The sequence below is a fragment of the Marmota flaviventris genome, chromosome 12 (assembly GCF_047511675.1).
Source record: "Marmota flaviventris isolate mMarFla1 chromosome 12, mMarFla1.hap1, whole genome shotgun sequence".
Lineage (NCBI taxonomy): Eukaryota > Metazoa > Chordata > Mammalia > Rodentia > Sciuridae > Marmota > Marmota flaviventris.
The window spans coordinates 88,852,712-88,875,338 of NC_092509.1; positions in this window are offsets into that span (position 1 = coordinate 88,852,712).

Below are 22,627 nucleotides of genomic sequence, written 5' to 3' on the forward strand. Positions count from 1 at the left end.
GCACAGGAGCTATCTAACAACCTTGATGTGTGTGAAGAATCCACACATTTTAATAATAGTGTAAGTCTAAATTAAATGGGATTTTCTTTATAGATTCACATTCAGAATTGAACTAATTGTCCATTAATCCTTTAGAACAATAACAGAGACATGGCAAGCATTCAATAGATATTACCTATTATTGAATTTGTTGTTATTCCAGTTTTGAACTATGTCTACTCATCATTCTTCTTCTTTTGGAAGAAGACAACTTTTTGGAATACATCTTTCTGTGTATCTAAACCTACTACAATTTATTCATGGAAGCTAAAATCATTTATTTATTCATCTCTTTGCTACTTTCTTCTTCATTCAAATTATTGATCACTTACTTTGTGGATGGCACTTTTCTGAGGTAATAAGAACATTAATGTAAATATGAGAGTAGAGTAGAGTGCTTGCCTGGCATGTATGAGGTGCTGGGTACAGTCCTTGGGTACCACATAAAAATAAATACATAAAATAAAAGTATTTTGTTCATCTATAACTAAAAATATTAAGTAATTTTTGCATTAAATCATTTATGATAGAATGTAGAACACATAAAAATATGTTTTCATAATATGAGACATAGTTTATTATCTATGCTTTTTCAATCAAGTTTTCCTCCTAATAGTAATTTCTACATTATATTGTGTAATGGAAAATTTTTTTAATCTTCCAATTCTTAATCCTTCTTTGTCTTTCAAACACACATCCATATAACTGGAAAAGAAACAAATAAAATACTATCACCCCTTAGATGACATCATATACATTAGATGCTCTATATGACTATTTTAATTGCTTTGATTTGGATGAATAATCACTAGAGCTTTCTCTTTCTTCCAATGCCTTGTGAAACTGATTCACAAATAAAACATAGTTTCAAATTAATAAGCACAAATTTAGATAATCTTTCAAGAGATTGATGAAAATATAAGTAAGAGCATAATTGGAAACTACTGTTCATTAAACTATTAACTTTTTGTTGCTGAACATTTCCTCATAAGAGTTGAGTTTGACTTACCTGGTTATGCTCAACACTGATCCCCCCCCCCCCCCGCATTATGTATTAGAGCACTCTCTGAATTATGAAAGACATGACTGTCAGTGGTCCTTGTTTAATAACCAATAATTGAGCTTCACATATTAATCATTCCTTATACAATTATACCACAGGATCAATAGAATGTAGTGAACCCTATCCAGTTAGTGAAACAGTTATAAATTATCCATGTCTGAAATTGAACTATCTTAATTAAGCTACTAAGATCATTTTATAAAATAAATTATTAGATAAAGATAATATATATTTTAAAAAATGAATGACCTCTATAATAAGATCTAACACGGATATGTTCTCAGGGCCTTAAAAAAATAGGGAATTTTCAAATGTCATTTGAAGTGCCTCAGTTTATATCTATCACATAAATATATATTAAACTTCTTATTTAATATTTTATTAAGCATATTAATACATATTTCTATTCCACTTTACCAGATTTTAGAGTAAACTTATAGAAGGTAAGACTTTTATTTTTCCTATTTATATCCTATATACCTACAATATATCATCCAGATAATATTAAAGAAAGTGGAAAGAATAACTGTAAGATCTGTATTAAATACAGTAAACAGTAATGTGATTATGCATTATTTGATATTATATGAAAGTTTTTAAAATAAGATTTTTTTTTTAGTGTTTAGATTCATGTATTATTTATTTAAGTACATAAAGTATAATTGACCGCATTTTAGAAATCCATGCCTTGTAGGTCTTTGTCTGGGCCTGAAGACAAAAATTTGTTTATCTGAACACATGTCTATTCCTACTCTTTTTAAACTGATAAATTCTTAGCCAAGATTATAAAGTACAAATGGATGCCACAATGTTTTTCATTAATGCTTACTTTTTCCTGTTTTAAAAGTGGTACACATCAGTTAGGAAATATACACTGTATACATGGACATAAGTAAATATAATACGTGATATATAACATTTATATCTAAATATGTTTCATAATTATAAAAGTGTAGACATCAGCTGTTTTATATATAATAATGTATATTATTGAATACAATGTATAAATTTTATAGTATCAATATTAGTGTATGTATGTATGTATATGTGTGTGTATGTGTATGTATGTGTGTGTATATATATATATATATATATATATATATATATATATACTCACGCACCAACACAAATAATCATACTAGTATAGTATGAACATTTGTTGCCCTCCATAATACCAACAGTTCCAATTTTCCTTCAGGATACAATTCTACCCACTTCAGCTTTCTATTCAAATTGTGTTGTCAGGTTTTCTGTCTATCAATTTTTCATCATTGTGACCAAAATATCTGACAAGAACAACTTAGAGGAGGAACAATTTATTTTGGACTTATAGTTTGAGAGTTTTTCTTTATGGTTAGTGAGACCCTGTTTCTAAATAAAAAACAAAATAGGGCTGGGGATGTGGCTCAGTGGTTGAGTGCACCCCTGAGTTCAATCCCCCCCAACAAAGAGAGAGAGAGAGAGAGAGAGAGAGAGAGAGAGAGAGAGAGAACCCCCAAGGATCTGGGGACAACATGGTAATCCCTAAAGGCATATCCCCCCACACTGACCTACCTCCTCTAGCCATATCCCACCTGCCTATAGTTATTACCCAGTAGTTCATTCAAATTATTAAGATATCAAATAAATTAATTCAGTGATTAGATTACAGCTCTCATCACTGCCTTAAAACCCCACCTCTGAATCTTGCTATATTGGGAACCATGCTTCTAACCCACAAAGCTCTAGGGATATTTCAGATCCAAACTATAATAGGCGCCATCACTAAGCCCATGGAGGGACATATGACTAAAGCAGAAGCCAACCAGAGCTTCACAGTACCTTGGATTTTATCAGAAATGAGAACATTCACTAAGCCAGTGCAATTAAAGAGACTTTCGGAAAGATTTTCACTGTTTTCTAATGTAGAAATTCTGTAACCATTGTACCACAACATGAAGATAAAGAATAAAACCAAAAATAGTCTTTAGCAAAGTAAAAAGATGGAGGAAAGGGCTACTAAAGCACTTTGTAAATGTTAAACACAATTGTTGTCTTGAATACAGTTTCATGCATGGATTTCATGTCAGCTCTAAGAACCAATAGAGTCAATATGTTCAATTGAATTTTTTATGATTTACAACAAGGCATCTTAACTATACTACTGATAATCCAGAGATCAATGAGGACATGTCAGTAAACTTCCCTTCCTTTCTTCTAATGATTATATAATTATAAATGAGTATTTTTTCATAAAGAAAGGTTTATTTTAACATATAATTCTATAACTATAATTTTTGGAGTGAATGACTATATCCTATTTTGCTAATATTCTTAACTTGTAGATAAATTATACCAATATTAATCTAACTGGTTTGGAAGCAAACTGAATTTTTTTTATATTATTAATTTTTTTAATTTATTTTTTTATTGGTTGTTAAAAACATTATAAAGCTCTTGACATATCATATTTCATACATTAGATTCGAGTTGGTTATGAACTCCCAATTTTACCCCAAATTCAGATTGCAGAATCACATCGGTTACACATTCACATTTTTACATAATTCCCTATTAGTAACTGTTGTATTCAGCTACCTTTTGTTTTTTAAATGAGATTATTTTTAAAATAAGATTTAAATAAGATTTTATTTTTGAAATAAAACCTATATGATTGTATATTTTCATTGCTCCTAGAGAGCTGAACTCAATATAAAGTTCAATTATTTTTGTTCATCACATTTTTATACTCAAAATTATCTTAGACCACATATTTAATATAGCTACAAAAATAACTCTGACAGAAATATCTTCATTTTTTAAATTTTCTCTTTACACCTACTTTAATAAAGCAGATGTAAATATGAGAATTGCAGATGATAGAAGACAAATTTGTATCTTAAATTAAAAATTGAACATTTGAGTGTACCTTTTTCACCATATCCTTACCAAAATTTGTTATTGCCTGTACTCTTGATGATTGCCATTCTGACAGGAGTGAGGTGAAACCTTAGGGTAGTTTTGATTTGCATTTCTCTAATTGCTAGAGATCTTGAACACTTTTTTACATATTTGTTGATCAATTTTATTTCTTCTTCTGTGGAGTGTCTGTTCAGTTCCTTAGCCCTTTTATTTTTTGGGGGTTATTTGGGTTTTTATGGTGTTAAGTTTTTTTAGTTCTTTATATATCCTAGAGATTAATGCTTTACCAGAGGTGCATGTGGTAAATATTTTCTCCCAGTCTGTAGGCTCTCTCCTCACTTTATTAAATTTTTATTTTACATCCTTTGGTAAGGTTTTTTTTTTTAAATTATTTGTTTTAATTAGTTATACATGACCCTAGAACGTATTTATGCACTTTGATATATCATACATAGGTAGGATATAATTTCTCATTTTTTTGAGTGTACATTGCAGAATCACATTGGTCGTGTACTTCACAAATATACATACATTAATAATATCTGTTTCATTCTACTATCTTTACTATCCCCACATCCCCTTCTCCTTCCCTCCCATCACTTCCCTCTACCTAACCTAAGGTAATGCTATTCTTCCCTAGTGTCTGCCTTGTTGTGAAATAGCATCTGAACATTAGAGAAAACATTCAAACTTTGGTTTTGTGTAATTGGCTTATTTTGCTTAGCATGATATTCTCCAACTCCAACCATTTACTGGCAAATGCCATAATTTTACTCTTCATTAAAGTTGAGTAATATTCCATTGTGTGTGTGTGTGTGTGTGTGTGTGTGTGTGTGTGTATATATATATATATATATATATATATATATTACATTTTCTTTATCCATTCATCTATTGAGGGACACCTAGGTTGGTTCCATAGTCTAGCTGTTGTGAACTGAGCTGCTAAAAATATTGATGTGGCTGTGTCACTATAGAATGTTGATTTTAAGTCCTTTGGATATAAATGAAGGAGTGGGATAGCTGGGTCAAATGGTGGTTTCATTCTCTGAGGAATCTCCATACTGCTTTCCATATTGTGTGCACGTCCAGATATGTAACAACAAATTCCAGTATTCTGTACTACTATAATACATCAATAAAAATATGGGGAAAAAGTCCAATTAAAATAAAATTGGACATTTGAAAGTAAACTTAAAAGGAAGTAAATGTGGTTAATACTTAATACTGTTAAATGCTAAGTGAAATTTAGCCATATTTTATTTAAGGAAACCTTTGGATAAGCTCTTTATTTAGAAGAAAAAATAATTTAAAGATAAACCAGGGTTTTGCTAATATATTCATTGTGTTAGTCAACATTTAATGGTTGTGACCAAAACACCTAATGACAACAACTTAGAGGAGAAAAGGTTTATTTTGGGCTCATGGTTTAATAGGTTCAGTCCAAGGCGGGCCAATTCCATCTCCCTGGGCCTGAGATGAGGCAGAGCTTCATAAAAGAAGGGCATGGTAGAGGAAAGATGCTCAGCTCAGGGCAGAGAGGTGGGGATAAGGGGCTGAATATCCATCCAGAGCATCCCCCAGATACCTTCTTCCTCTAACTAGATCCCACTTCCCATTCAGATACCAGTGAATTTGGATGAGTCCCTCCCTTTCAAATCTTTGGAGTAGTTTGGATTTTAGTCTTGGAGTACTTTGAAGTTTAGCTCTTCTTGAAGGTTTGGAAAAGGCAGCAATAAAAGTTCCAGTCCTGGACTTTTCTTTCTTGGGAAAATTTTATTACTGACTCAGTTATTTGGAATTTGTTGGTTCAAGTTTTCACTGAGCCTTATGGCTCAGTGTTGCTAAGTTTTTGTATCGAAAATTCTTTTCATTTCTTCTAGGTTTTCCAAATTATTGGCATGTAAGGCCCTTAATATGATTCTTTGTATTTCTTTAGTATCAGTTGTACTATCTTATTTTCAACTCTTATTTTGTTTATTTGAGACATTTCTTATGTTCCCTGGTTAGTCTAGCCAAAAGTTTAAAAGTTTTAAAATATTTTCAAAGAACTATTTATTTCATTTTTTTTAATTTGCTTTAGTCTATATTTTAGTCTAATTCTGACACTTGTCACTTCATTCTTTTTATTAATTTTGGCTTGTTTGTTTTCTTACTCCTTGAGTTACATCATTACTTGAAATCTCCCCTCCCTTCTCCCCCACCCCATATATATGGGCATTGATTGCTCTTTTTATCTTAGTAATTGTTTGATTATATATATTAGGTTTTGGTACATTTTGTTTTCATTTCTATCTTTCAAGAAATATTTATATTACCTTGTTGAATTCTGCATTAACTCATTGATCATTCAAAAGAATGCTCCTTAATTTATATTTATTTGTAGAATTTCTTAAGTTCCTATTATTGCTGATATTAAAATTTTATTCCATTGAGGTTAAAGGAGATATAAATGCTATGATTTTGGTTTTAAATTTTTTAGGGGGGGTTGTTATTTGACTTTTATTTTGTGGCCTTTTGTTTCTTAAAATTTTATGTAGTTTCATCGAAATATATCTAATATAAGTGGTTTTTAAAACGAAATATGCTCGACATCCAAAATTATAAGATTTCTATGTTTAATATGTTATGCAATATAGCAGCTGTATAACAAGAAAAATATTCAGTATTAGAAGTGACAATTTCACATCACATTGTCATTTCATCAGATCTGTTTCATTTAGACTATAAAACAATTAGATCACATTCTGTTTAAATAACTCAGGGAATTTCATAAATGATTCTATAAAATATTTAGAAAATTGGATATGAATATCACAATGCTGACATGGCTACCAGCTGCCAAGGTTTACAGCCAATCCACTGGTCCTGCTGAGAAACAGCAGATAAACAACAGCGTGGAGAAACAGCAGGGAAATGGTGGCCCTGGCAGGTTGGAGCACAGGTGATGAACTTGGGTCCGAGATGTGGTGGGTCAGTGCTGCAGGCCAGCCTAGGGACACCAAAACGACCATCAATGGCCAGCCCTGCAGTGCAGACAAGGGCTCTGCACAGTGCTGCCGCTCTGGATCCCTCAACCCTGCCCCTCCACTGAGCATGCGCTAGTTCCTGCCTTTAGTCTCCCGCTTCTGGAGCAGCAGAGAAACCAACATGGCTGCCCTTCAGAAGGGTGAGTGATGTGAACCACTGTTTTCCCCCAGAGTTTTACACACCTTAAAAAAAAAAAAAAAAAAGCAACAACAACAACAAAAAAAACCTCTTTGATTCAAAAGTACCAGACACCGTAGGGCAGTTAAAAGCAGTTAGTGTGGCTGCAGGTCTAAAGGCAGATCTACAGGCTTACTGGCTGAGGCTTGTGGGACCCCCTTCCTCTCTTGAGAGATGAATGTTTTTCAAGCTGTGCTTCAGCTTATCTTTATGGAACACGAACCCAGTTGACAGGTCAGTTCAACTGCCTAGTTTTTTTTTTTTTTTTAATTTCACTGACTTGGCTGGAGGAGGAGGGCACGCTCACCTGTTGTATTTTGAATCCTGAGAGAAAAGTCTTAGTCTTATCTTAGGTCTTTGGCAAGATGTGACTCACTAATCCCCACCTAATGAGGCAACCAATTTCTGTTTCTCTCTACACTCTGTCTCTCATGAGTGTCACAAATCATGTAGACCCAGTCTTCTTATAGTCTTCGGAAACAAATTGTTTCAGTAGAACCCATGGATAGAGTTATTAGGAATTTTGAGTCCTCAAGTATCTTTTAAGACCCAAACTTCAATCTGGTCCCTGATGTGCTCCCCATCACAAGGAGGGTCTAATTTCCTAGGTTTCCAAAACCTGACAGTTTTCCTCTGTATAATTTTAAAGTCCATCAAACAAAAAACAAATACAATCTGGACAAACTCTCAAGCAATTTAAGATAAAATATTTACATCAATCAAATGTATCATTTTTTTTTTTTCCAAACTGATATCATAAATAGAGACACTAGGAAAGGCTAGGATCTTGTGCAGGGCCCAAGACCCTTAGGAACACGTTTCTCCCTTAGTACAACAACTGAGCTCTAAGATGCACAACCTGATCTGTAGTACCTCTACATTGGGGGTAAACACAATACAAAAGAAACAGTTTCTCCTTTTTAGAGGGAATCACATAAAAGGGAATTTGTGTCATTCATTGGTAAGGGCAACTAATCCAACCAAACCAAATCAAAGATAGGCCTCAATACATGCTCACTCACATTTTTGGAATCACAGGAGATGAAACTTTGAATACTTTGGGTTAGTAAGAGTAACTAATCTAGCTGGGCGTCATGGTATATGCCTATAATCTCAGTGCCTCAGGAAGCTGAGGCAGGAGAATCGCAAGTTCAAAGCCAGCCTCAGCAACTTAGTAAGGCCCAAAGCAACTTAGGGAAACCCTGTCTTTAAATAAAATCTAAAAAGGGGCTGGGGATGTGGCTCAGTGGTTGGGCATTCCTGGTTTCAATCCCAGGTACCCCCAACCCCCCAAAAGAGTGACTAATCTAATCAGCAGGCCTCAATATGTAATTGGTCATGTTTTGAAGATCATAGGAAGCCTTATGTACTTTGCATTGGTAAGAGCTACTAAATCAACTAGCAGGCCTCAAGGGGTGGTCACCAATGGCTTTAAGGTCCATGGGAAATTGAGGGATGCCTTATTATGGTTCAGACAATGGAGGAATGCCAAGGAACACCTTCTTCCCTTTTGTCTTTCAGATGCATAATGTCCCATTTGGGCACAAGAGTTCATATAATGAGATTCCTTTGATCCTCAATTCCTGAGAAGAAATGCCTAATATTTTTCTGTATTCAAATCTGACCCAAATACCAGTTTGAAGGAAGGGGATAGATGGCCCAGGGGAAACAAACTGTAACACCATCTTGCAGCTAGAGTTGCATGAGCAATTGCCCAAACTGACTTAAGGCCAAAACAGGCAGTGGTGGTGAGGGTGTCATTTTAAAATCCAAACCACTATAAAACTTTCTTGTAGTCTAGGATTCTGTAGAAAGGTGAAGACAAAGGGAAAGTTCTGACTCTTATCCAAAAGTGTACTCTGGTCTGATAGACATTCCAGCTGATACTTTATTAGAGTAATTATGGCCATTTGAATTTTTTGGAAAATTCTCTTGTCTGTTTTTGAACTCAGTTTTTCCTGAGTTTTTCTCGGTTTTTGGTCCTACGCACCTAAATTTATATATATACATATATATACATATATATAATATATATATATATATATATATACACACACACACACAATTTATTAATAATATATATGTTAATTTATATTAATATATTTATATATTATATAAATCCCCCCTATCAGTCTTACTTTATCTAAATGGAGATTTTTTAACAGTGGTGATTGTGAAAGTGCATTTGGCTTCCATGAAGGACAAATGACCACCTATACCTTTGATTTCATTGTCCGCCATGGCTGATAGACTCTACTCTGAATATCCACAATTGCACAGGTCCTCCCTAGGTTTAAGGCATAATGTAAAAATCTGTGACAGGTTCTGTTTTAATTTCTAAAGGGTTAAATCTGATAGATACTGCATAATCTCTGTTTTCTTTTACCTGCAGAGATCTAATATCTGGTAAACAAAACTGCCAAACCTTTGTTGCCTGTCTGTTTTATGCATATTTCTGCATAACTGTGTGTCTTATATTGTATCTGTATACATGCTTGTATGCAATTACATGGTACCAGAATTGGCTTGTAGATACATAAGTGCTCATGAATTTAAAACAAAAAAGAGGATTCAAATGCCTTTATTTCCTCTGACTTAAATAAAGTGTTAGCAAGCAGGTCAATTTGAATTGTTAAAAGCAAAGATGTCTTTGAAGTTCAATGTCCATTGCTTTAAAGGATTTTTCTTTGGTGGGAATAACTAGACTCGCTTGATATCTTGGTTTTTCATAGGGAACATAGTGTTCTTAACTAAATGTTTTCTTCACAGTTATTAAAAAACATCCAATGCTTATCTACCAATATTTCTTGTTTCTGTTAGGTTTTATTACTTAGGAAAACTAAGTCCTAAAAGTTAAAGTTTTACTTGTTTTAAGGTCTTTTAAACAATTACTAAGTGACTGGTTAAATAAACAACAGTTATTTTAGGTTATCACAATATAGTTGACACTCTAAATAAGGTAGAGATATGTATACATCTAAGAACTAAATGGTTGATCTTTTTCTAAGTGTTATGTAAAAATTTGCAAAATTATATCTTGCATAGGTCTAAAACAGGCAAGGCAACCAATAAATGTTTTTTTTATATATTGTCCATTTTAAAACTTGGCTTACATCTATTTGCTTTGAGTAATTTTATTACCAACCAATGCACGTTCTGTAAAGAGGATGGCCATTAGAAGGGGAAATGTCTCTGATGCTTGGAAAGGAAACCACATATGGTTAGAAAGATCCTGTCCCATCTGGCAGATGGCAGGACTGGTTCCCTTGATCTAAAGGGAACCATGATTCTTATTACGTGTTCCAAAGAGTCACTCCTGACAAATTTCAGCTGACTCCTAACAGTAGATGGGAATAAGGTCAATTTTTGACCAACTTGGTTTTAAAAACATGGCAGGAGAGTAAAAACAAATTATAGTCATACAAGTAAGATAATGTTTTGTAACTTGAGACATACACTGGTGTCAGTTTTCTCAAGTAAGTAAAACTAGGAGGTTATAAATAAGGGTTCTTATATAGAAGTGTATAAAAAAGCTCTGCCAGAGTTACAAACTTATTATAAGTCAACTCAAGACCTACAGATCTTCCTAACCTCCTATATAGGTATGATGGATGTATTTTTCACTGATATTGTTTAACCCCGGTATTTCTTCTTCTAAAAGATGTGATGTGACACATGAAAGCTGTATCTAATTTTTCCAAGGGAGCCCCATATTACACAGCTAAAAAAGATCATGCTACCAGTTAACACTAATTAATTCATGGCTCACCATTAACATTGGCAGCAATTCTCAGCTGCAGAGGCCAGAAGCTTGTGCAAAACAAGCAGGAGCAGAGAAACTCCAATTTCAGTATCACACATCAGTAAGAACATGGAATTTAAAAAGTTTGAACAATGTTTTCTTTAGACACTTTTTGCAATAGTAGTAATTTTGGTTCCAATAATTTTCAAAAATTGATTCCCTCATTTGGAGGAAAATATTACACTTCTCTGTGTAATATTTTGTGTATAAAATATATTTTAATATAAACTCTTAATATACATATTGTGGGGAATAGTTGTGACACCATTTGTATTAACAGTTTAATTCAGGAGGTATTTTTAAACTGATATATAAAAACATAAAATTTGTACTTTTAATGGAGTACCATGTGATAATTTGACATATGTATGCATTGTTTAGTGTTAAAGTTGTATTAAACACATCTATATCCTCAAAATTTATCATCTTTTTTATGATGAAATATTCAAAAATCTTTCTTCCAGCTCTCTGGAATATGAAGTACATTATTGTTATCTAGTCATCCTACTGTGTAGTAGCACATCGAATGTGTTACTGCATAATATTTTTGAAAAACAATTTGGTAATGATAATGGCTTTTAATTCTTTTTATATAAAATCTGAAATATTACTAAATCAGTTTGTATCCTTAATGATTTTCTAACAATAACAATTATTTTCTAAGCCCTAAAATATTTTGTATTTCTAGCTTTATTGATATAATTATGATATATATATATATATATATATATATATATATATGTATTTTGTCATCAAATTGTACTATATATATATACATATATACATACTATAATATTCATATACATTTTGAAATGGTTACTGTCATCAAGCCAATTAACAGTTAACAATTCCATTATCTCACATACTTACTTTTTTAAAGTTTTTGGTGCTAACACTAAATATCTACTGTTTTAGTAAATTTCAAGTATACCCTTCAGAGTTGTTAACTAATGCTGCACATTAAATCTCCATAACTTAGTTTTCCTAAGTTATGAAATTTGTACCTTTTGACATTTCTTTTTGTCAACCCCCTGTCCCTATTCAACACTTCTGGTTAAGCATTCAAACTTCATAGGGTCTATATATAAGTAAGATCTAACCGTACATCTTTATGTGTCCAACTTATTTTGCTTAGAATAATGTTCTCCAGTTCATGCATTTCATTTATAAGGCAGAAATGCCTTTTATTTTGTGCATATATACATATATATGTGTGTGTGTACACTATATATATATACACACACACACATTGCCATATATATACATATATGTATAGATGTGCACAGATGTGTATGTACATGTATATATTTATAAATATGTATGTATAGTGCATACAAAAAATATACATATATACACACAAATATACAATATAACTTACTATATGTATGAATGTTAATGTAATTAATGGCCTTATATATATTAAGTTTTGTAACATTTTCAAATTAACTCATCCATCAATGGGGACGGAGATTATTTTCATATCTTTGCTATGATGAGTAATGCTATAATGAGTGTATGAGTACAAATATACTTTTCAATATATTGATTTCATTCCATTTTAATATATACCCAAAATGAATTTACTAAATGTTATGGTAATTTTTAATTTTTAAAAGATATACCACAAATTTATGTTCCACAAAAGAGTATATACTATGTCCCTTTCATTCACATCCTCAAAAATACTTACATTTTGACTTTCTTTATATTTTCCATGTTAACAATTTTGGGATGACATAATAGTTTTAATATGTAGCTCTCTGATGATTAATTATGTTGAATGTCTTTTCAAACACCTATTGGTCATCTGTACTTCTTCTTTGGAAAAATTTCTATTCAGGTCCTTTGCCTTTTTAAAAATTTGGTTATTTGATTTTTTGGTACTGAGTTGTGTGAGTCCCTTACACATCTTGGCTATTAACTCCTTATCTGATGTATGGTGTGCACATATTTTATTCAACTTGGTGGATCGTCTTTTAGGATTATTTTCTTTAATGTGAAAAAGTCATTTAGTTTGAGAAGCAATCTCATTTTATTTTTGCCTTTGTTGTTTATGTTTTGACAATCTTTCCCAATGTTCATGATCCAACACAATGTCAAAATTTTCCCTATGTTTTTTCTTGAATTTTTACAGTTTGAGGTCTTTTATTTAATTTTTAAATCCATTTTAATTCATACAGTGCATATAGTGTGAAACAGGGTTCTAATTTAATTCTTCTGCATGTGACTATCAAGTTTTCCCATTCCTATATATTGATGAGTCTATCCTATTCTTGTGGTATGTTTTTGTCATCCTGTTGAAAATCAGTTGACTTAAAAGGTGGATTTATTTTGTGGCCCTCTACACTTTTTTTGATAGTACTGTTTTTTATATATCTTTGTAATAATTAACAAAGAAGTATTATGTTCTTGCACTTTGTTCTTGTTGCCCAAAATTGCTTTGGTGTTTCAGGTCTTTCATAAGTCTGTGTGTATTTTAGAATTTTTTTTTCCTGCTTCTTTGAAAATTACCTTTAGAAGTTTCAATAGAGATTCAATTAAATCTGTGGAATCTGTAGATTGCTTTGGATAATTAATTTCTTTAATCCATGAACACAAGATATCTCTTCATTTATTTTTGTTTTCAATACCTTTCATCATTTTTTAAATAGTTTTCAGTGTAATGATTTGGAAAATTACCTCCTTTGTCAAATTTATTTATTAGTATTTTATTGTTTTTGATGCTATTACATATGTGATTATTTTATAATTTGCATTTTAGATTGCTCCTAAGGGAAACACTATTCTTGTAGTATGCTATTTTGACTTTGTTATGAGGGCAGTGCTGACTTGATAAATGAGTTAGAAGTGTTTCCTCCCCTTTAAGTTTTTTGAAGACTTTAAGAATGATTAGTATTAATTCTTCAGTGTTCCATGGAATTCACATATGAGGATTTTTTATTTGGAGGGTTTTTACCCAATCTCTATATTTGCTAATTTTTGATCTGTTGAGATTTTCTCTTTATGATACAGTCTTGATATGTTTTGTCTGTTTCCAGAGATTTATCCATTTTTCTGAAATTATCCACTTTTTTGGATATTGCCAAATTTTTCACAGTAGTCTCTTATAATCATTTTCATGTATATGCTATTGTTTGTCAACAACTTATTCTTTCCAATTAACAATTCTATTTATTTGGGTCTCTTTCTTCGCCATTATTTTTTTGTTTCTCTATCTAGTGGTTTGCCTATTTTATCTTTCTCAAAAGCCAGCTCTTAATTTTGTTGATGTTTTCTAATGTTTTTCTAGTTGTTAGATCATATATTTCTGCTATATTATATATATATATATATATATATATATATATATATATATATATATATATATATTTTCATTCTGCCAAGTTTGGACTCAGTGCTCTCTTTTTTTTATTTCTTGAGATACAAAGTTATGTTTGTTTCAGACTTAAAAATTTTTCACTTCGGCATTTATCACTCTAAACTTATCTCTTAGAATTACTTTTCTTACATATATAAGTTGTGGTATATTGAATTGCCATTTTGGTCTCAAGATATAGTTTTTTATTTCCCTTTTTCATATCTTATTAACTCACTTGTAGTTCAGGTCTGTATTGTTTAATTTATGGTTTTTCAAATTTTCCTGTTATTGATTACTAGTTTGTATCCTTTGATCAACAACTGTATATCTCCTCCACCAGAGAGTCCAGTAATCATTACTCTACTCACTACTTTTATAAGTTTGAATTTTTTTAGATTTCACGTGTGAGGGAGCTCATGTGTATTTGTCTTTCTGTGCATGGCATATTTCACTTAACACAATTACTTCTAGGTTAAGCCACATTGCACAGTGACAGTTTTCTTCTCTTTAAAGAGTCAATAACATTTCATTGCTTATGAGTCTTTTTTCAAATTTCCTTCCTATTAAAATTACTCCCTTTCTCAAAATTTATATTGGATGTATTTTAATTTTTATTCTTGACTTTCACATTTTATGTAGTTATCTTTTATGTAGTTCCACATTTTATGTAGTTATCTGTAGTTTTGCCTATCCCATTTATTTACTGGCTCATTTGTAGTCTTAAATGTTTTATTTATTTCCTTTTTATATTATTTTAATGTTAGATTTTAAACTTATGATTGCTCACATTATCAATAATATATCTTTTTACATTCTTGAAGATGTTTGCAAAATTATAACTTTCTGATTATATAACATATGAATAATGGAATAATAATGGAATAATCTGTTCTCATGAACTTTAAGTCAGGTTGATGTTGGAAAATAATTTACTTTTTTTAAATTTTAATTTTTTGGTGCTGGAAATTAAACCCAGAGTGTTTTACCACCAACCTATATACTTAGCCCTTTTAATTTATTATTTTGAGAAAAGGCCTTATTAAGTTGCTGATGTTGACCTTGAACTTTCAATCTGCTTTCAATTTGTCTCAGCTTTCTGGGTCACTGAGATTCCAGGCATGTCACTGAACCCAGAAAGTTTATTTTTATTTGTTGGTACAATTCATAAAGAAACTAAAAAAGAGAAGTGTATATAATTGTTCCTTAATTGAGCATTTATTTTATCATTCATAGTCTCATCAATATTATTGAAGAATTTCAGGACATGGCATTTTGGTATGTATTGATAGATAATGAAATACTTTCAGCACTATATAGCCATTATTGCTAATAAAATAGGTTCCATTTCATCACTCACTGATATGAGTACCACATTAAACCCCAAACCAATATCAGTCAGTATGACTACTTTCAAACCAGGACCTGTGATTGGTTTTCATCACATGGTGTATGATTTGAAAAGGAAGCCAAGCAAGTGTGGATCCTTACTTGTCATCAACTATTCCAAATTTGTTTTCATGGATTTCATGAGCATAGTCGCATTCTGAAGGGTCCTATCCTTTTGGGATGAGCTTTGCCCTGAATACTCATGACAACCAGGTCCCTATGACTTACACTGTAGCTCCCTCACCACAGGCCTTTTCCTACACTACTATATTCAGTACACCCCTTCAATATTTTTCTTCCCCAAGACCCTGGCCTTCATCTCCACCCTCATTTCAGTGGCATCAAGAGACTGAACTAACTACAACCACTACTGTTTTATTTCTCTGATAAATTAACTGTCTCTCTGTTACTTGCAAACTAATGCTGGACTTTGAATTTCTGATCTAAATACCTAATGTACAATGTGCTATCAAAATCACAATTATACCAATCTGTGACAGTACAGATATAGATGCAATAGTGTGGTTTTGTCTTATTGAGTGCCCTTTTTTCCCACTTTATTTTATTTTTTCTCTGATGAAATTTTTGAAGTCTTAGCAAAGATTTTTTTACAAATTATTTTCACAAATGATAGTTAAAAAATGATTTTTTAAAGTGTTTAGTTGAAATATCTGGTTATATTCCTCACATTGTTACCTCATAAGCAGTGGTTTTCACACTAGAATCAGTAATAGTGCATATGAATATTGATCTCCCTGGCATCCCATTAGTAATCTGTATATAAATCTATAATTTAGGCCAATTTTCTTATTTTCCCTGTTGTAGTATCTTTACTCCTCCTTTAAAGTGTTAATTGCAGGGCAAATTGTGTTCTTTAGTAATCTTTTTGCATTAAGAAAAATCTTCAGAATTACTTAGGTGACAAAGAAATGAAATCCCTTCTTTAGATCACAGCAATTACTTCAGCAGTTAGTTTTATCCAAGGGGAAATGGCTCATGATTTATATGTGACATACTTCCTTTTTAATTCATATGTTTAAGACCAAACTAAAAATCCAACCCTGAGTGCAAAGTGAGAATGTGTGTGGTCATCTTTTCTTTGGGGAGGCTTTCTTTGCCTATCATGGTTATTCCTGTGGTACACTAAGCATGGATACTAGACTATCACTAATCCCTCACCAGATTCAGATAGAGTTTGAGAACTTGGCCAAACTTGTCATCTAAAGGTCATCCAAACCTCTGTACTGTCTCATTTGGAGATGAGAGTGTTCTTACCACAAATTGTCCTGTCATGGAAATAAGAAATTTATTATCAGTCATCATCACTTTTCTCAAATTAATCAAGCAGGTCTTCAAATAATTACATTGAGTTTCTCATTATGACAAGAAAATTGTCATTTTATGATCAGCTTTTATTTTCACTGAGTACCAGGACTATTTATAATTACCTTCCAGCTGCATCTTAACAGAATCCCTTTGTTAATTGACAGGTCCTTCAACTACTTTTGAAACACTGTTGTAATTCATTGCTCAAAGCAATATATATATATATATATATATATATATATATATATATATATATATATAAACACAGACGTGAATTAGAAGACACACATTTCCGTCGAAACTTGGTTTTTTTTTTTGAATTTTAATTGCAACTTTTGATATTGCCTTTTTAATAGTATTTCTTTTTTAAAAATATAGCATTGGTAATTTGACATTTTTAAAAAGTTCCTGCCATTCACAAACTTTGATTTATATGCACTTATGAAATCAATTACAGCTACCAGTGGATTTGACTATTGGGGGACATGGGTCATCTCTCCTTATGTAATAATCTCAGATATTCTCAGATAAGGGTCAACATTTTATGTTTTCTATCAATCTCTTTAAATATCAGATTCTAATAGTGCTAGTTTTTTAATATCTCAGTGGTGAATCCTGACTACCATAAAAAAAATACATCTCTTCTGTCTTTGATGTTAACAGCTCCTGAGACTCTAGCTCCTAAGACTCTTTCTAGTATTTGAAAGAACATGCTTTCTCTAGGAGCTATAGCACTGAAGTTTTGCCCTTGCCTATTAGAGTATGAATATAAGTTTAGGTATTTTCTACACATGGAATAACAACGTAATTTTTTTAAAAAAAATATTTATTTCTTTAGTTTTTAGGTGGACACAGTATCTTTATTTCACATTTATGTGGTGCTGAGAATCGAACCCAGTGCCCCACCAACGCTAGGCGAGGGCGCTACCACTTGAGCCACATTTTTAGCCCCAACGTAATTTTAATAATTCAGTACTTCCTAATAGGAAACAAAAACAGAAGAATGACTGTTGCTGTGAACTGATCTCTCTCCAAGAATGCATGTTGAATAGTAGCCACCAACTTTTTCACAATTTATGCTTCTTTCATCAAGAAATCAGGTATTCTGAAACTAAACTCTCATATTCTGGACTTCAAATTCCAAAGAAATTTCATCAATTGACAAGCTTATAGCAGAAACTCATCCTTGGACCATATGTCTAATTTGGATCTAACATTGTAATTTACTTAATAGTCTTCCTACTACAGTTACTATAGTGTCCCATCTAGAGATACAGAAGGGTCACCATAAAAAGACCTGGAAGAACCTCTCACTAGTTAGAAACTATAGCTGATAGCTTAGTAGTTTTAATAATTTTCTTACTTCTGAGTATTTTTCAAAGAACCAACCATGATCTACTAAATAGATCTTTCCTCAACTATCATACATATCTGTGACTTGAGTGCTGAGATTTGCATGAATTCTCAATGCAGTGAAAATAAGCTCAATAGTTAGGGAGATATTTCATTAGAATTTAGAAACTAATGTAAACAATTTGATGTTCTTTACTATAAAAGCCTTTAAAATCCAAACAAAATATCTAAAACTTACATAGAAAGTTATTTGGATATTTTCAATTTGGATATTTTATACCATATAATTTTTGTTAGTTTAAAGAAATATTCAACAAAAGAAAAAAGTCCAAAACTTAAAAAAATAGAAATCTGCTCCAATATTTTATTCCAGGAAAAGATAACTGTGAAGAATATAATTCTAAAACCCATGTGTTCTGCCTAAAAGACAATTATGTGTAGGTCAAGGAAAGCCTATGGGATCTGGAGATAGATTTTTAAGTTGAAATCCCAGACCAACACTTATTATCTGTGCAGATTTTAGGAAATGCCATAATTATTATAATGGAAAAATTGAGATAGCAATTACATATATATACATATATACGTAATTACATTTACATAACATATATTCCCTCTCTCTCTCTCTCTCTCTCTCTCTTCTCTCTCTCTCTCTCTCTCTCTCTCTCTCTATATATATATATATATATATATATATATATATATTTAAACATATATATTGAATATACATAGGATTTTGGTGAAAACATAAATAAAGGGATAAAGAATTAAAATTATAACTGGTGTGCAGAAAATATAAATGTTAGTAACTTTTCCAAGTACTGCAGTGAATCACAAATATATACATTTACTTAAGGCCCATATATATGACTTTCTGTCATTTCAAAATAACCCTCATATGTGAACTTATTTGTCTCCTTCCCCTAAGCAAGCTGTTTTTCTCAAAGAATCCTACCTTGTGTCTATCACAACATTTCAAACATCAGAGTCCTGCTGTGCCTCTTTCTTTTTTTGTTTTTTTGATCAAATCACAGGAATTCTCTGATTATTATAGTAATCTTAAATAGTACAAGTTACATTGCAGGTGATCAAGAAATATTTATTTAATTCATTAAGGAAATACCAAAAAATATCCTTCCTTAGTGTATCTTAATTTCGGGTTCTTACAACAATCTTAAGTCTTAGCACAGACCCCATATAAATTAGTGATGTAAAGAGAAAGTTGTCCCCATTTCTGAGCACTGTGTAAAACATGAAGGCATTTCCAGCAACTTCATTTTGGTGATAATCAAAGTGTTAAGGGAAAATAAATAAGGGAGTGGGAACTTCTCTTTCCATCATTCACTCCATGAGCTCTGGTTTTCCACCCAGACAACAAAGGGGGTTGTCATTGTTCAGCATGTTGTGGTGATTACTTTATGGATTCTAGAGAAAAACATGTGGAATGAGCAGTGAGTATTCTGTAATGAGGGTTTGCAGGTGGCAGTCATGCAGAGCCAAGAGTACCAGCAAGAAATGAGTGCCAGGAGGAAAGGTTTCTAAGAGTGGACACAAAATTCTCCTTTCATACCACTGCATTATGTGATTATAGAGCTCTGATTTGGTAACATTTTGTAGAATACAAAAAAATTAAAATGTTCATCACATTTATCCAAGAGCTATAATTTTTTATTATGAATAATTGTGTATTTATAATATATATATAACTAAGCTAAAGCAAAATATAGTTAAGTAAACTATAAATTTGTATCCTTTTATTATAAAAAAAGATATCACTGAGTGTTTATTTAATTATATGAACTTAACTACTCCAAAAATTCAAACATTGTTTTACGTAAGATCTTAAGTGATTCTAGGAAAAACAAATAGCATTATACAGGTAAGAGAATGAGACATTCTGGATCTGATATTGACTTTCTGGGAGCAGGGAGTAGCTGAGAAAGGAAATACTAACTGGAGAAATTTGTGTTTTATTATGAGAAACTAAAGATTAAATATCATGTTCTCTCCATTTCTGTTCCTATCTATATGTTCATATATATGACAGGATTTCTTTTTAAACACATCAAGTTTGTCATTTTGGGATCTTTCTTTCTTTCCTTCCTTCCTTCCTTCCTTCCTTCCTTCCTTCCTTCCTTCCTTCCTTCCTTCCTTCCCTTCCTCCCCTCCCCCTTCTTTTTCTTTCTCTCTTGCTTTCGGTGGGAGGTGCTAGGGATCAAACCCAGGGCCTTATGCGTGGACTCTTGCCTCTGAGCTATACCTCCACCCCGTATTTCAGCCACAAAATAGGCGCTCTATAATGTCTTACATGTGATATTAGAGAAGGGACTTCATACATATATAAACTTAACCTCGAAGATGGTTGCTGGTAAAATATTGTCAAAGAAACATAGGCAATATAGAGCTTTCAGATGATTTTAGAATACAGAAATTTAATAACATCCTGACAATTATCTGAAATTCAGTGATTTCAATGTATTATAAGAATAGAAATTATGTCGAATGGGTCTATGTAGATAAGAATTTGACATGAGTTTGAAATATAGTTTTGTGGTAAAAATGAAGTTATTTCAGAATTTTGTCAAGTTATCAGAAAAGCTTCTAAAAGGATTTGTCCCTTTAAATGAAATAGTCCCACAAGGAAATAGACTCAGCAAACTCCTGACATTTCTTTCTCTTTTTATTTCCAAATGAGATTGCTTTCTTTAAAGGAAACAAAAAACTAAACAAATAAATTCTACTTTGAGTGATTCACATTTGGAATTTCTTCTCTACTTCAAAAATATAAGTTTTAAAATGAGTCCACATGTTTGAATTCCTTCTTAACTACACTATACAAGATTTAATGTTCCCTAGAAAGGCAATCGTCAATTTTATTCCTCCTCTGTTTATGTATTGTAGGCAATGTAGAAGAAATGTAAAATCTGAGGTGCATTTGTTATTCTTTAAATTAGAAGTCACCACATTAGATTGTTACTCTACCAAAGAGTTGCCAACATTATTAAAAGTTGAAAAGTTTAAACATTCATATGAAGGATGGAAGTAATTAAGTTGACCTCACAATGAACACAGATCATCTCCCCCATATTCAGTTTAACAAAAGAAAAGTATATCCTTATACATTTATGTTCTCTTAAACGTTCAATCACAACTAAGGTAAATTGTAACTGAGATGGCAGAAAACAATGAACCCTCTAGAAAGATTAATAATAATGTTTTAATTTTTGTAGCCAATACAGACGTTTTATACTTTTATGATAATTCTTATAATTCCCCTTTCTGAGAGTTAATTAAATATAAATATAACATTATTTTCAATGCTGGATATTTGAGAACAAAAATTAATAAGCGTTTTTCTATGAGATCAGGTTAATGAGAAATTTGAAGAACACATGAGGATCTAATTTCTTAGGAGGAGAAAAGAGAAAGGCAAGTTGATTATAATGTTCCTTCAATCCTTTAATGACTTCACTCTGATTAACAGACAAATATTCAGTGATATTTATGGAACAAAACACCTAGAGTACTCTTGTACTTGGTGATACCATACATGCAAAATATGTAAACATGGAGGCAACATTCGCATGAGACAAACAAAATTTAAATAAATATATAATATTTCAGTGGTGAAATGCTATCATAATAAAACAGAAAGTTAAATGAAGAAGGAGAAATGGCGCCCTTTTCAATTGAATAATCCAAGAAAGCATCTCAAAAGAATAATTAAATAGAAACCTATGGGAGGTAGGAGAGGATATTACAAGGATAGATACCAGCTGGTGCAAATGGGCATACTTGATATACTCAAAAAACAGAGAACAGCAAAGGCCAAGAGACTGGACTATGTAGAGCTATTGAGTCTTGAACAACAGTGGCAGTAGACTAGGTGTTGAGGGTTGGATTATAGCAGACATTCAAACTTCACAGATACAGTTCAGGATAAGAGACCACAGAGAACTAGTCAATTCCATTGGCAAATCCCCCTGCCCCCAGGATCTTACAATTAATCCCTCCTACATAGGTAATTTAATAAAAAATGTTTTCAAAACAATACTATATAAGATTTTTAAAGGTATATAAATGAGAATGTTTATAAAGACAACTGCTACATTGCAGCTCACCCCAGGGCTCAGTAAATTAAGTAAACCAGTTCAGGCTTCTGTCCTTTAATTTGGAGTTGTATTTCCAAATG